Consider the following 15,076-nt stretch of genomic DNA (forward strand, 5'->3'; position numbering starts at 1 on the left):
TTTGTGATGTCAGCTTTCATCTCACAGAGTTAAATCTTTCTTTTGATTGAGCAGTTCTAAAAAATTGTTTTTGTAGAATCTGCAAAAGCATATTTGGGAGTGCAGGAACCTATGGTGAAAAAGGAAATATCTTCAGAAAAAAGCTAGAAATAAGCATTTTGAGAAAGTGCTTTGTGATGTGCGCATTCTTCTTGAAGAGTTAAACCTTTCTTTTCATTGATCAGCCTGTTAACACTGTTTTTGTAGAATCTGGAATGATTATTTGGGAATCCACGAGGCCTATCATGAAAAAGGAATTATGTTCAGATAAAAACTACAAAGAAGCTACTTGAGAAACTGCTTTGTGATGTGTGCATTCAACTCACAGTGTTAAAACTGTTTTTTGATTGAGTAGTTTGGAAACACTGTTTTTGTAGAATCTGCAACAGGATATTTCGGAGCACTTTGAGGCCTATGGTGGTAAACAAAATATCTTTGGAAAAAAACTGGAAAGAAGATTTTAGAGAAACTGCTTTGTGAAGTGTGCATTCATCTCATGGTGTGACCTTTCTTTTGACTGACCAGTTTGGAAACACTGTTTTTGCAAAATCTCCGAAGCAATATTAGGTACCAGAAAAAAGCCTGTGGTGAAAAAGGAAACATTTGCAGATAAAAAGCAGAAAGAAGTATTATGAGAAACTGCCTTCTGATGTGTGCGTTCATCTCACAGAATTAAGACCTTCTTTTGATGAAACAGTTTGGAAACACTGCTTTGGTAGAATCTGTGAAGTCATATTTGGGAGTGCATTGAGGCCTATGGTGGAAAAGGAAACAAGTTCAGAGAAGAACTTGACAGAAGCTTTCTGAGAATATGCTTCCTGATGTGTGCTTTCATCTCACAGAATTAAACCTTTCTTCTGATAGAGCAGTTTGGAAATACTGTTTTTGTATAATCCGCGAAGTGATATTTAGTAGTGCAAAGAGGCCTATTGTGAAATAGGAAATAGCTACAGATAAAAACTGGAAAGAAACTGTCTGAGGCACTTATTTGTGATGGCTGCATACACTTCACAGTGTTCAATCTTTCCCTTCATCGTGCCATTTGGAAACACCCTTTTGGAAGAATTTACAGAGGGTTATTTGGGAGCGAATTGAGGCCTATGGTGAAAAAGTTAATATCTCCAGATTAAAATTAGAAACAAGCTTTCTGACAAACTACTTTGTAATGTGTGCATTCATCTCACAGAGCTAAACTTTTCTTTTGATAGAACAGTATAGAAACTCTGTTTTTGTATAACCTGCAAAGTTATATTTTGTTGCTCAAAGAGGCCTGTGGAGTAAAAGTAAATATCTTCAGATAAAAACTGGAAAGAAGCTTTCTGAGATACTGATTTATGAGATGTGCATTCATTTCACAGAGTTAAATCTTTCCTTGGGTGGAGCCATCTGGAAAAACACTTTTGGTGGGATCTGCAAAGAGTTATTTGGGAGTGAATTGAGGCCTATGGTGAAAAAGGAAATATCTCCAGATAAAACCTAGAAAGAATATTTCTGAGAAACTGCTTTGTGATTTGTGCATTCATCCATCAGATTTAAACCTTTCTTTTGATTGTGCAGTTTGGAAACACTGTTTTGGTAGAATCTGCCAGGGATATTTGGGATTGCACTGACCCAAGGATGAAAAAGGAAATAACTTCAGATAAAAACTTCGAAGAAGGTTTCTGAGAAATTGCTTTTGGATGTATGTATTCTTCTCACAGATTTAAAACTTTTTTTCATTCCGGAGTTTAGAAAAACTGTTTTTGTAGAATCAGCAATGGGATATTTGAAAGCGCATTTAGGCCTATGGTGAAAAAGGAAATATATTTGGATAAAAACTAGAAAGAAGAATTATGAGAAACTGCTTCATGATGAGTGCATTCATCTCAAAGAATTAAACATTTCTATTGACTGAGTAGTTTGGAAACACTGTTTTTGTGTAATTTGCAAAGAGATATTAGCAAGTGCAAAATAGCCTATGGTAAAAAAGGAAATATCTTCAGATAAAAAGTGGAAAGAAGCGTTGTGAGAAACTGCTATCTGATATGTGGCTTCATCTCCCAGAGTGAAGTCCTTGTTTTGATGGAACAGTTTGGAAACACTGATTTGTAGATTCTGCAAAGGGATATTTGGGAGCACATTGAGGCCTATTGTGGAAAAGATATTATCTTCAGATAAGAACAGGACAGAAGCTGAGAAACTGCTTTGTGTGGTCTCCATTAATCTCATAGAGTTAAGCCTTTCTTTTAATTGAGCACGTTGGAAACACTGTTATTGTAGAATCTGCAAAGGGATATTTGGGAACACATTGAAGCCTATGGTGATAAAGGAAATATCTCTGGATGAAAACTAGAAAGAAGATTTTTGAGAAACTGCTTTGTGATGTGTGCTTTCATCTCATAGATTTAAACCTTTCTGTTCATTGATCAGTTTGGAAACACTATTTTTGTAGAATCTGTGAAGGTTTATTTGGGATAGCACGTGGCCTACGGTAAAAAAGGAAATAACTTCAGATAAAAACTAGGAAGAAACTTTCTGAGTAACAGCTTTCTGATGCTTGCATTCTTCTCACACAGTTAAACGTTTCTTTTTATTAAGCAGTTTGAAAACACTGTTTTTGTAGAATCTACAAAGGGATATTTGGGGGCACACTGTATCCTATGAGGATAAAGGAAATATCTTTGGATAAAAAGTAGAAAGAAGCTTTTTGAGAAACTGATTTGTGATGTATGCATTCATCTCACAGAGTTAAAATTTTCTTTTGACTGAGCATTTTGGAAACACTGTTTTTGTATGATCTGTGAAACAATGTTAGGTAACAGAAAAAGGCCAGTGGTGAACAATGAAATGTCTTCAGATAAAAACTGGAAAGAAACGTTATGAGAAACTGCTTTCTGATGTGTGCATTAATCTCACAGAATTAAATACTTCTTTGGATGGAACAGTTCAGAAACACTGCTTTTATAGAATCTGCAAAGGGATATATGGTAGTGCTTTGAGGCCTATGGTGGGAAAGGAAATATATTCAGGGAGAACAAGAAAGAAGCTATCTGAGAAACTGCTTTGTGATGTGTGCATTCATCTCACACAGTTAAATGTTTCCCTTGATTGATTAGTTTGGAAACACTGTTTTTGAAGTATCTGCAAATATATATTTGGAAGTGCACTGAGGCCTATGGTCAAAAATGAAATATCTTCAGATAAAAACTAGAAAGAATCTTTTTGAGAAACTGCTTTGTGATGCCACCATTCAACTCACAGAGTTAAAACTGTTTTTTGATTGTGCATTTGGGGAACACTGTTTGTTTAGAGTCTGCAAAGGGATATTTGGGAGTACCTTAAAGCCTATGGTTATAAAGGAATTATCTTTGGGAAAAAAGTAGAAAGAAACTTTTGAGAAATGGCTTTGTGATGAGTGCATTCACATCACAGATTTAAACCATTCTTTTGACTGAGTAGTTTGGAAACACTGTTTTTGCAAAATCTGGGAAGAAATATTGGGTGGTGCAAAAAAGCCTATGGTGAACATGGAAATATCTTCAGATAAAAAATGGAAAGAAGCGTTATGAGAAACTGTTTTCTTATGTGTGCATTCATCTCACAGTGTTGAGTCCCTCTTGATGGAACAATTTGGAAACACTGTAATTGTATAATCTGTGAATGGATATTTGGGAGTGCATTGAGGCCTATGGTGGAAAAGGACATATCTTCAGAGAAGAACTAGACAGAAGCTTTCTGAGAAACTGCTTTCTGATGTGTGCATTCATCTTACAGAGTTAAACCTTTCAGGAAACTCTGTTTTTCTAGAATCTGTGAAGGCATATTTGGGACTGCATGGAAGCCTATGGAGAAAACGGAAATATCTTTAAATAAAAAATAGAAGAAGTTCTTTGAGAAACTGCATTGGATGTATGCATTCATCTCACAGAGTTAAACTTTTCTTTTGATTTGGCAGTTTGGAAACAGTGTTTCTGTATAATCTGTGATGCCATCTTTGGTAGTGCAAATAGGACTATGGTGAAAATGGAAATATCTTAAGAGAAAAACTGGAATGAAGCTTTATGAGAAACTGCTTTCTGATGTGTGCATTCATCTCACAGAGTTTAGTCTTTCATTTGATGGAATAGTTTGGAAACACTGTTCTTGTAGAATATGTGACAGGATATTTGGGAGCATACTGAGGCCTATGGTGCAAAAGGAATTATCTTCAGATAAAAACTAGAAAGAAGCTTTTTGAGAAACGGGTTTGTGATGCATGCATTCAGCTCATAGAGATAAACCTGTTTTTTGATTGAGCAGTTTGGAAACTGTTTTTGTAGCATCTGCAATGGGATATTTCGGAGCACATTTAACTTTATGGTGATAAAAAAATCTTCAGATAAAAACTAGAAAGAAGCTTTCTGAGAAACTTCTTTGTGATGTAAGCATTCATCTTACAGAGTTAAATATTTCTTTTGATTGATCAGTTTGGAAACACTGTTTCTGTAGAATCTGTGAAGCGATATTTGGGAGCACATGAAGTCTGTCATGAAAAAGGAAATAACTTCTGATAAGAACTCAATAGAAGCTTTCTGAGAAACTGCTTTGTGATGACAGCATTCTTCTCACAGAGGTAAATGTTTCTTTTGATTGAGCACTTTTGAAACACACTTTATGTAGCATCTGCAAAGGTATATTTTGGAGCACAATGATGCCTATGGTGAATAAGGAAATATCTTTTGATAAGAACTAGAATGCAGCATTTTCAGAAACTGCTTTGTGATATGTGCATTCATCTCACAGACTTAAACTTTTCTGTTGAATGAGTAGCTTGGAAACACTATTTTTGTATAATCTGCCAAGCAATGACATGTAGCACAAAAAGGCCTATGGTGAAGAAGGAAATATCTTCAGAGAAAAACTGGAAGGAAGCTTTATGAGAAACTGCTTTCTGAGGTGGGCATTCTTCTCACAGAGTTAAACCATTCTTTTGATGGTACAGTTTGGAAACACTGTTTTTATACTGTCTGCAAAGGGATATTTGGGAGTGCTTTGAGGCCTATGATGGAAAAGGAAGTATCTTCAGAGAAGAACCAGACAGAAGCTATCTGAGAAACTTCTTTGTGATGTAAGCATTCATCTCACAGAGTTAAATTTTTCTTTGATTAAGCAGTTTGGAAAAACTGCTTTTGTGGAATCTGCGAAAGGATAGTTTGGAGCGCATTGAAGACTGGTGAAAAAGGAAATATCTTTGGATAAAAACTAGAAAGAAACATTTTGATAAACTGCTTTGTGATGTGTGCATTCATCTCACAGAGTTAAACCTTTCTTTTGACTTCATCAGTTTGGAAACACAGTTTTTGAGGAATCTGTGAAGGGATTCTTGGGAGCGCACAAAGCCTATGGCAAAAAAGGAAATAACTTTAGATAAAAACTAGAACAAAACATTCAGAGAAACCACTTTGAGATGAGTTCATTCTTCTCACAGAGTTAAACTTTTCTTTTGCTTGAGCAGTTTGGAAACACTGTTTACGTGGAATCTACAATGGGATATTTAGGAGTGCAATGATGCCTTTGGTGAAAAAGGAAAAACTAGAAAATAGCTTTTTGAAAAACTGCTTTGTGATGTGTGCATTCATCTCACAGAGTTAAAACCTTCTTGTGATTGATCTGTTAGGAAACACAGTTTTTGTAAAATATGTGAAAGGATATTTTGGAGCTCACATGGCCTATGGTGAAAAAGGAAATAACTTCAGATAAAAACTAGAAAGAACGTTTCTGAGAAACTGCTTTGTGATGTGTGCAGTCTTCTGAGAGAGTTAAACGTTGCTTTTGATTGAGCTGTTTGGAAACACTCTTTTTGTAGAAGCTGCAAAGGGATACTTGGGAGCCATGGAGGCCCATGGTGAAAAAGGAAATATCTTCAGATAAAAACTAGAAAGAAGCTTTTTAAGAAACTGCTTAGGGATGTATGCATTCATCTCACAAAGTTAAACCTCTCTTTTGACTTAGCAGTTTGGAAACAATATTTTTGTATAATCTGTGAAGCGATGGTAAGTTGCACACAAAGTCCTAAGGTGAACAAGGGAATATCTTTAGATAAAAACTAGAAAGAAGAGTCGTTAGAAACTGCTTTATGATGTGTGCATTCATCTCACAGAGTTATATCCGTCTTTTGATGGAACTGTTTGGAAACACTCTTTTATAGAATCTGCTAAGGGATTTTTCATAGAGCTTTGAGACCCATGATGTAAATGGACATACCTTCAGTGAAGAACAAGAAAGAAACTATCTGAGAAACTGGTTTGCAATGTGTGCATTCCTCTCACAGAGTTAAACCTTTCTTTTGATTGAGCAATTTGGAAACTGTTTTTGTAGAAACTGCAAAGGTATATTTGGGAGTGTCATAGGGCCTATGTTGAAAAATGAAATATCTCTGGATAAAACATGAAGATTTTTGAGAAACTGCTTTGTGATGTGTGCATTCAACTCACACAGTTACATCTGTTTTTTGACTGAGCAGTTTGGAAACACTGATTTGTAGAATCTGTGATGGGATATTTTGGAGTGCATTGAAGTCTATGATGAAAAGGAAATAACTTTGGATAAAAACTAAAAAGAAGCTTTTTGAGAAATTGCTTTCCGATATGTGCATTCATCTCATAGAGTTAAACCTTTCTTTTGATTGATCAGTTTGAAAATGCTACTTTTGTAGAATCTGCAAAGGGATATTTAGGAGTGCACTGATGCCTATAGTGAAAGAGGAAATACCTTCAGATAAAAACTAGAAAGAAGGTTTTTGAGAAATTGCTTTGTGATGTGTGCATTCTTCTCACAGAGGTAAATATTTGTATTGATTGAGCAGTTTGAAAAACACTGTTTTTGCACAATCTGTAAAGGGATACTTTGGAGTGCAATGATGCCTACGGTGAAAAAGGAAATATCTTCAGATAAAAAGTAGAAAGAAGCTTTTTGAGAAACTACTTCGTGATGCTTACATTTACCTCACAGAATTAAACTTTTCTTTTGATTGAGCAGTTTGGAAATGCTGTTTCTCCAAAAACTGCTTAGTGTTAATTGGCAGCACAATATATCCTATGGCGAACAAGAATATATCTTCAGATCAAAACTGGAAAGAAGCATTATGAGAAGCTTCTTTCTGATGTGTGCTTTCATTTCACATAGTTAAGTCCTTCTTTCTTTGGAACAGTTTGGAAACACTGTTTTTGTACAATCTGCAATGGGATATTTTAGAGTACATTGAAACCTATGGTGATCAAGGAAATATCTTCGGATAAAAACTAGAAAGAAGTTTTCTGAGAAAATACTTTGTGATGTATGCATTAATCTTACAGACCTAAACATTTCTTTTGACTGAGCTGTTTGGAAACACTGTTTTTGTATAATCTGTGAAGCAATGTTAGGTACCACCAAAAGGCCTATGGTGAACAAGGAAATTTCTTCAGATGAAAACAGGAAAGAAGCATTATGAGAAACTGCTTTCTGATATGTGTGTTCATCTCTCAGAGTTCAATCTTTCTTTTGATGGAACAGTTCAGAAGCACTGTTTTTATAGAATCTGTGAAGGGATATTTGGGAGTGCCTTGAGGCCTATGATGGAAAAGGAAATATCTTCAGAGGAGAACTAGACAGAAGCTACCTGATAAACTGCTTTCTGATGTGTGCATTCCTCTCACAGAGTTAAGCTCTTGTTTTGATTTAGCACTTTGGAAACACACTTTTTGTAGAATCTGTGATGGAATATGTGAGAGTGCTTAATTCTATGGTTAAAAAGAAAGTACCTTTGGATAAAAACTAGAAAGAAACCTTTTGAGAAACTACCTTTTCGTGTGTGCATCAATCTCATGGAGTTAAAACTTTCTTTTGACTGAGTAGTTTGGAAACACTGTTTCTTTTTTTCCAATCTGCAAAGGGATATTTGGGAGAGCATTGAAGCCTATGGTGAAAAAGGAAATATCTTTGGATAAAAACTAGAAAGGATGTTTTTGAGAAAGTGCCTTCTGATGTTTGCATTCACCTCACAGAGTTAAAGTTTTCTTTTGATTGAGCAGTTTGGAAACACTGTTTTTGTGGAATCTGCAAAGGGATATTTTGGAGTGCACTGAGGCCTGTGGTATAAAAGGAAGTATCTTCAGATAAAGACTAGATAAAACCTTTTTGAGAAACTGCTTTATAATGTGTGCATTCACCTCACAGATTTAAACCTCTCTTTTGATTGATCAGTTTGGAAACACTGTAGAATCTGCAATGAGATATTTGGGAGTGCATAGAAGCCTATGGTGATAATGGAAATATTTTCGGATAAAAACTAGACAGAAGCTTTTTGAAAAACTGCTTTGTGATGTGTGCATTCATCTCACAGAGTTAAACTTTTCTTTTGACTGGGCTGTTTGGAAACACAGTTTTTGAAAAATCTGTGAAGTAATACTAGATAGTACAAAAAAGTCTATGGTGAAAAAATACATTCAGATAAAAACTGGAAAGAATAGTTAAGAGAAACTGTTTTCTAGTGTGTGCTTTCATCTCACACAGTTAAGTCCTTCTTTTGCTGGAACACTTTGGAAACACTGTATTTGTAGAATCTGTGAAGGGATATTTAGAAGTACATTGAGGCCTATGGTGGAAAGGGAATTACCTTCAGAGAATAACTAGCCAGAAGCTTTCTGAGAAACTGCTTTGTGATGTGTGCATTCATCTCACAGAGTTAAACCTTGCTTTTGATTGAGCAGCTTGGAAACTCTGATTTTTGTAGAATCTGCAAAGGGATATTTGGGAACACATTAAAGCCTATCGTGAAAAGGGAAATATCTTCAGATAAAAACTAGAAATAAGCATTTGCAGAAAGTGCTTTCTGATCTCTGTATTCATCTCACAGAGTTAAACCTTTATTTTGATAGAGCAGTTTGGAAATACAGTTTTTGTATAATCTGCGATGTGATATTAAGTACCACAAAAAAGCCAGTGGTGACAATGGAATTATCTTCATCTAAAAAAGAGGAAAGAAGCTGTCTGAGACACTGATTTGTGATGTGTGGATTCATTTCATGGTAGTAATCTTTCCTTTGATGGAGGCATTTGGAAAACCCTTTGGGCAGAATCTGTGATGTGTTATTTTGTAGTGGATGGAGGCCTACAATGAAAAAGGAAATATCTCCAGATCAAAACTAGAAAAAAGTTTTCTGAGAATCTGCTTGTGATGTGTGCATTCATCTCACAGAGTTAAAACTTTCTTTTGATACATCACTTTGGAAACACCGTTTTGGCAGAATCTGAAAAGGGATATTATGGAGCACACGAGGGCTTTGGTGAAAAAGGAAATAACTTCAGATAAATAAGAGGAAGAATACTTCTGAAAAAATGCTTTGAGATGTGTGCATTCTTCTCACAGAGTTAAACGTTTCTTTTTATTGAGCAGTTTGGAAACACTGTTTTTGTAGAATCTGCAAAAGGATATTTGGGAGCACACTGAGGAATATGGTGAAAAAGGAAATATCTTCAGATAAAAACTAGAAATAAGCTTTTTGAGAAAGAGCTTTGTGATGTGTGTGTTCAGCTCACAGAGTTAAATCTGTTTTTTGATTGAGCAGTTTGGAAACACTGTTTTTGTAGAATCTGTGATGGGATATTTGGGAGTGCATTGAAGACTTTGGTGATAAGGGAAATAACTATGGATAAAAATTAGAAAGAAGCTTTTTGAGAAACTGCTTTGTGATATGCGCATGGATTTCACAGAGTTAAACCTTTCTTTTCATAGAGCAGTTTGGAAACACTGTTTTAATGTAATCTGCAAGGCGATATTAGGTAGTGCAAAAAAGCCTATGGTGAAAAAGGAAATATCTTCAGACAAAAACTGGAAAGAAGCATTATGAGAAACTGCTTTCTGATGTGTGAGTTCATCTCAAAGAGTTAATTCCTTATTTTCATGGAACAGTTTGCAAACACTGTTTTTCTAGAATCTGCAAAGGGGTATTTGGGAGTGCATTGAGGCCTATGCACGGAAAAGGAAACACCTTCAGAGAAGAAATAGACAGAAGTTTTCTGAGAAACTGCTTTATGCTGTGTGCATTCTTCTTACAGAGTTAAAACTTTCTTTTAATAGAGCAGTTCAGGAACACTTTCTTTGTAGAATCTGAGAAGGGATATTTCAGAGCGTGTTGAAGCCTATGGTGAAAAAGGAAATATCTTCAGATAAAAACTAGAAAGAAGGTTTTGGGAAACTGATTAGTGATGTGTGCATACAACTCACAGAGTTAAAACTTTCTTTTGATTGATCAGTTTGCCAGCAGTGTATTTATAGAATCTGCTCAAGGATATTTCAGAGCCCATAAGGCTTATGGTGAAAAAGGAAATAACTTCAGATAAAAAATAGAAGGAATCTTTCTGAGAAACCACTTTGTGAAGTGTGCAGTCTTCTCACATAGTTAAAAGTTTCTTTAGAATGAGCACTTTGGAAAAACTGTTTTGTAGACTCTGAAACAGGATATTCAGGAGTGCACTGATGCCTATGTTGAAAAAGGAAATTTCTTTGGATAAAAACAAGAGATAACCTTTTTGAGAAACAGCTTTGTGATGTATGCATTCATCTCACAGACTTAAACTTTACTTTTGACTGCGGATTTTGGAAACACTGTTTTTGTATAATCTGTGAAGTCATATTTGGGAGTGCATTGAGGCCTATGGTGGAAAAGGAAATATCTTCAGATAAAAACTGGAAGAAAGCTTTATGAGAAACTGCTTTCTCATTTGTGCATTTATCTCAGAGAGTTAAATCCTTCTTTTGATGGAACAGTTCAGAAATTCTCTTTATATAGAATCTACGAAGGGATATTTTGGAGTGTCCTGAAGCTTATTGTGTAAAAGGAAATATCTTCGGATAAAAACTAGAAATAATCTTTTTGAGAAACTGCTTTTTGATGTATGCATTCATCTCACAGAATTAACCTGTCCTTTGTCTGAGAATCTTGGAAACACTGTTTTAGTATAATCCATGAAGCGATGTTATGTAGTGCCAAAAGGACTATGGTGAACAAGGAAATATCATCAGATAAAAACAGGAAAGAAGCGTTATGGGAAACTGCTTTCTGATGTGTGCATTCATCTCACAAGTTAAATCCTTCTTTTGATGGAACTGTTCAGGAACAGTGTTTTTTTAAAATCTGCGATTTGGGAGTGCATTGAGGCCTACAGTGGAAAAGGAAATATTTTCAGTGAAGAACTTGAGAGAAGATATCTGAAAAACAGCTTTGTGATGTGTGCATTTGAGCCTTTCTTGTTATTGAGCATTTTGGAAATGTTGTTTTTGTAGAATCTGCAAATTGATATTTGGGAGCACATTGAAGCCTATGTTGAAGAAGGATATGTTGTAGATTCTGCACAGGTATATTTGGGTGTTCACTGAGTCCTATGGAAATATCTTTGGATAAAACTAGAAAGAAAAATTTTGAGAAACCGTTTTGTTCTATGTGCATTCAACTCACAGTTTTAAAACTTTTTTTTGATTGAGCTGTCTGCAAACACTGTTTTTGTAGAATTGGCAATGGGATATTTGGGAGTGCATTGAAGCACATGGTGATAAAGGAAATATGTGTGGTAAAAACTAGAAAGAAGCTTTTTGAGATACTGTTTTGTGATGTATGCATTCATCTCACAGAGTTAAACCTTTCTTTTGACTGAGCAGTTTGGAAACACTGTTGTTTTATAATCTGCACAGTGATATTAAATAGCATAAAAAGGCCTATGGTGAAAAAGGAAATATCTTCAGATTAAAAATGGAAAGAAGCTTTCTGAGACACTGATTTGCTGTGTGTTCATTCATTTCACACTGTTAAGTCTTTTCTTTGATCAAGCCATTTGGAAACACCCTTCTGGCAGAATCTGCTAAGGGTTATGTGGGAGCATATTGAGGTCTAGTGTGAGAAAGTAAATATATCCAGATAAAAACTAGAAAGAAGCTTTCTCAGAAACAGCTTTGTAACTTGTGAATTCATCTGACAGATGTAAACCTTTCTTTTGATTGAACAGTTTGGAAACACTGTTTTTTCAGAATCTGTGAAGGGATATTTTGGAGCGCCCTGGGGCTTATGATGAAAAAGGAAATTCCTTCGGTTCAAAAATACAAAAAGCTTTCTGAGAAACTGCTTTGTGATGTGTGCATTCTTATCACAGATTTAAACCATTCTTTTTATTGAGCAGTTTGGAAACACTGTTCTTGTTGAACCTGTAATGGGATATTTGAAAGAGCAGTTAGGCCTATGGTGAAAAAGGAAATATCTTTGGATTAAAACTGTAAGGAAACTTTCTGAGAAACTGCTTTTTGTTGTGTGCATGCATCTCACAGAGCTAAACCTTTCATGTCACTGAGCAGTTTGAAAACACTGTTTTGTGTAATTTGCAGAGCGTTATTAACTAGCAGAAAAAGAAAGAAACTGTTTTTGTAGAATCTGTGATGGGATATTTGGCAGCACATTGAGGCCTATGGTGGAAAGGAAATATCGTCAGAGAAGAAATAGACAGAAGCATTCTGAGAAATTTCTTTGTGATAACATCATTCATGACAAAGAGTGAAACATTTTTTGACTGAGCCTTTAGGAAACCCTGTTCTTGTAGAATCTGTGAGGATATATTTGGGAGAGCATCAAAGCCTGTTTTGAAAAAGTAGATATCTTCAGAAAAAAACTAGAAAGAAGATTTTTAGCTTTGTGATGTGTGCATTTATCTCACAAAGTTAAACTTTTCTTCTGACTGAGCATTTTGGAAACACTGTTTTTGTTTAATGTGCAAAGTGATGTTTGATAGCACAAAAAGCCCTATGGTGATCAAGGAAATATCTTCAGATAAAAACTGGAAAGAAGCCTTATGAGAAACTGATTTCTGATGTGAGCATTTATCTCACAGAGTTAAATCCTTCTTTTGATGTAACAACTTGGAAACACTGTATTTATAGAGTCTGTGAAGTGATATATGGGAGCACGATGCTTACAGTGGAAAAGGAAATATCTTCAGAGAAGAACTAGACAGAAGCTATCTCAGAAACTGCTCTGTGATGTGCGCATTCATCTGAGAGAGTTAAACCTTTCCTTTCATTGAGTAGTTTGGAAACACTGTTTTTATAGAAATGCAACTCTATACTTAGGAGCACACAGAGGCTATGCTGAAAAAGGAAATATCTTCAGATAAAAACAGGAAAGAACTTTTTTAGAAATTGCTTTGTGATGTGTGCATTCATCTCACAGAGTTAAACCTTGCTTTTGACTGTGAAGTTTGGAAATACTGTTTTTGCAAAACATTCAAAGCAATATTAGGTAGCACAAAGAAGCCCATGGTGAAAAAGTAAATATCTTCAGATAAAAACGGGAAAGAAACATTATGAGATACTGCTTTCTTCATATGTGTGTTTATCTCACAGAGTTAATTCCTTCTTTGATGGAACTGTTTGGAAACACTGTTTTTGTAGAATGTGTGAAGGGAGATTTGGCAGCCCATTGAGGCCTACGATGGAAAAGGAAGTATCTTCAGTGAAGAACTACACAGAAGTTTTCTGAGATACTGCCTTGTGATGTGTGCATTCATCTCACAGAGTTAAACCTTTCTTTTTGTTGAGCAGTTTGGAAACACTGTTTTTGTATAATCTGCAAAGCAAAGTTTGAAAGCACAAAAATGCCTATGGTAAACAAGGAAAGATCTTCATGTAAAAACTAGCAGGAACTGCTATGAGAAACTGTTTTCTGACGTGTGTATTCTTCTAATAGAGTTAAAAACGGCTTTCAATGGAGCAGTTCTGAAACATTGTTTTTATAGAATCTGTGCAGGGATATTTGGGAGCACACTGGGGCCTATGGTGAAAAAGGAAATATCGTCAGATTAAACCCGGAAAGAAATTTCTGAGACACTGATTTGTGATGTGTGCCTTCATTTCACAGAGTTAATCTTTCCTTTGATGGAGCCATTTGGAAATACCCTTTTGGTGGAGTCTGCGAAGGGTTTCTTGGGAGTTCATTGAGGCCTGTGGTGAAAAAGGAAACATCTCCATATAAAAAACAGAAAGGAGTTTTTTTGAGAAACTTCTTTGTGATGTGTGCATTCAACTCACAGAGTTAACCCTTTTTTTTTGATTGAGCATTTTGGAAACACTGTTTTTCTAGAATTTGCAAAGCAATGATTGGCAGGACAAAAAGGCCTATGGTGAACAAGGAAATATCTTCAGATAACAATGAGAAAGAAGCATTATGAGTAACTGCTTTCTGATGTGTGCATTCATCTCACAGTGTTAAATGCTTCTTTTGATGGAAGAGGTCGGAAACACTATTTTTATGGAAATTGCAAAGGGATATTTGGCAGCGCATTGAGACCTATGGTGGAAAAGGAAATATCTTCAGATAAAAACTAGAAAGAAGCTATCTGAAAGTCTGCTTTGTGATGTGTGCAGTCTTCTGACAGACTTAAACGTTACTTTTGATTGAGCAGTTTGGACACACTGTTTTTGTAGAATCTGCAAAGGGATATTTGGGAACGCACTGATGCCTATGGTGAAAAAGTAAATATCTTCGAATAAAAACTAGAAAGAAGCTTTTTTAGAAACTGCTTTACAATGTATGCATTCACATCACAGAGATAAACTTTTGAGTGAGCAGTTTAGAACCACTGTTTTTGAATAAGTTGCGAAGCGATGTTTGAAAGTGCAAAAATGCCTATGGTGAACAAGGAAAGATCTTCAGATAAAAATTTGAAAGAAGCATTACAAAAAACTGATTTCTGTTGTGTCAATTCATCTAACAGAGTTAAATACTTCTTTTGATGGGACAGTTCAGAAACACTGTTTTTATAGAATCTGTTCAGGGATATTAGGGAGCACATTGAGACTTATGGTGAAAAAGGAAATATATTCAGATTAAAACTTGAAAGAAGGTTTTTGAGACACTGGTTTCTGATGTGTGCCTTCATTTCACAGTGTTAAATATTCCTCCAATGGAGCCCTTTGGAAACACGATTTTGGCAGAGTCTTTGAAGGGTTAATTGGGAACTCATTGAGGCCTATTGTGAAAAAGGAAATATCTCCAGA

This window comes from Gorilla gorilla, chromosome 19 (assembly GCF_029281585.2).
Source record: "Gorilla gorilla gorilla isolate KB3781 chromosome 19, NHGRI_mGorGor1-v2.1_pri, whole genome shotgun sequence".
In the NCBI taxonomy this organism is placed as follows: domain Eukaryota; kingdom Metazoa; phylum Chordata; class Mammalia; order Primates; family Hominidae; genus Gorilla; species Gorilla gorilla.